The sequence below is a fragment of the Penaeus vannamei genome, chromosome 25, assembly GCF_042767895.1.
Source record: "Penaeus vannamei isolate JL-2024 chromosome 25, ASM4276789v1, whole genome shotgun sequence".
NCBI lineage: Eukaryota > Metazoa > Arthropoda > Malacostraca > Decapoda > Penaeidae > Penaeus > Penaeus vannamei.
Window position 1 is genome coordinate 37,410,469 of NC_091573.1, and position 2,500 is coordinate 37,412,968.

The window sequence follows — 2,500 nt, forward strand, 5'->3', positions numbered from 1 at the left end:
GTTCTGTTCTTTATGACTACCATGGATTGTTTGCCAGTAGCTTAGCTAGAAGCAAGTGCGTAAAAGTTTGTGCGTCCGTGCGACTAGATATTACATGTCCGATTTCATGTGGAATGCTGAGGGATGTTTATTCGCTTCGTGGCCGAGTTATGGGAAGGCAGCCATCTCTCTCTCTCTTTCTTGATCTCTTTCTCTCTCTCTTTCTTCCGTTTCCTTTCTTATTCATTTATCTACTAACTTTTCTTCTTCATAATGGAATCAATAAATCTTACTGTATATACCTATCAAGATACCCATGTGTACACACACACACACACACACACACACAACACGCACACACCCCTCACACACCCCTCACACACCCACAACACGCGTACACACCCACAACACGCGCACACACCCACAACACGCGCACCCACCCACAACACGCGCACACACCCACAACACGCGCGCCCACCCAGAACACGCGCACACACCCACAACACGCGCACACACCCACAACACGCGCACACACCCACAACACGCGCACACACCCACAACACGCGCACACACCCACAACACGCGCACACACCCACAACACGCGCACACACCCACAACACGCGCACACACCCACAACACGCGCACACACCCACAACACGCGCACACACCCACAACACGCGCACACACCCACAACACGCGCACACACCCACAACACGCGCACACACCCACAACACGCGCACACACCCACAACACGCGCACACACCCACAACACGCGCACACACCCACAACACGCGCACACACCCACAACACGCGCACACACCCACAACACGCGCACACACCCACAACACGCGCACACACCCACAACATGCGCACACACACACACACACACACACACACACATATATACATATACATATACATATATGTATATGTATATATATAGATATATGCATGTATGTATGTATGATATATATGTGAGCACACACACACACAATATATATATATCTTAATTCTACTCGTGTCCGTTTGTACTTTTAACGCCTATAATCATGTTTAAATTTTGAATATAGACATGCAGTCTTCTTTTATTTGTTAATTCGGTGATTCATGCCTGGACTCATATTCCCTGTGACTGCGGACTTAAAGTCAAATCAGTCTGATGTAAAATGGGGTGATAATTGACAGCATGAAGTATAAAGAATCCCAAACAGACGCGAACGCCATTCTCTGAATCTATGTCTTATTCTCTATCATTATCTTCATTAATCTCATTATTGTTTTTATCGATATTATCATCAGTATTATTATCATCATTATCATTATCAATATCATCATCACTCTTCGAGGAGGTACACCGCACTGAAGGCGTTAGACCGTCAGTTTGCGCAAATCTGTTATTTACACGATTGTCCGAGGGGGAAGGTGGGAGTGGAGGGGTGAGGGGGGGAGGGGGAAAGGGAGTGGAAGGGAGCCTCGGCAGAAAAGGGAGATGGGGAAGGGGGAACAGGGCCTCGCTGAGGAAAAGCGGAGGGGGAAGAGGAACGGGAGGGGGGGGGGGAGCATAGAGGGAGAGGAGAGGAGAGAGGATAGGGAAGCGAAGAAGTTGAGGGAGTTTGAGGAAGAAGAGGAGAGGGACGGGAGGGGCAAGTGGAGGGCGTGAAGTGGAAGGGACGAAGATTTTTTCGCGTATGGGATTTCCACGATAGTTGGCGTATATATATATATATATATATATATATATATATATATATATATATATATATATATATATATATATATATATGTATGTATGTATGTATGTATGTATGTATGCATGTATATCCATATATTATATATATATATATATATATATATATATATATATATATATATATATATGTGTGTGTGTGTGTGTGTGTGTGTGTGTGTGTGTGTGTATTTATAAATATGTATATATGTATGAATGTATCTATGTATGTATATATACAAACGTGTGTGTGTACATATGTATATGCATTAATTTATTTACTCATTTATATATAGATGTAAAGGGAAAGAGAGGGAGGGGAAGAGGGAGAGAGAGAGAGAGAGAGAAGTTTGTATGCTTGCCTGCGTGTGTGTGTGTGTGTGTGTGTGTAAACTGCACATACAATACATCTTTTTTGGTCCATCACCCCCTCCCCACCCCATCCCCCAGCCCACGCGTCGCCAGGCCCCGCAGAGCCTCCGAGGGCGCCCCAATTAGTCCGGAGCGCCCTAACTAACCGTGATGAATTTTATCCCAATTAGCCTCCGCCGATCAATCTCCACTTCCCCCTCAATTAAGCATGGCGTCCGACCCATCGCAAGCAACAAAGGAAATCTTGAGTCTTTCGCAGTCAGGATTGCGTAATGAGAGTGACGTCATGCGGGAGGCAGGGCGGGGCGGGGGGGGGGGATGCCTCTCTTCTGCGTCCTCGTCTCGTTCTTTCCCGTTATCCTTTTCTTTTTCCATCATATTCTTTTCATTAGCAGTATGCTCTGTTTTCGTTATCTTCCTCCT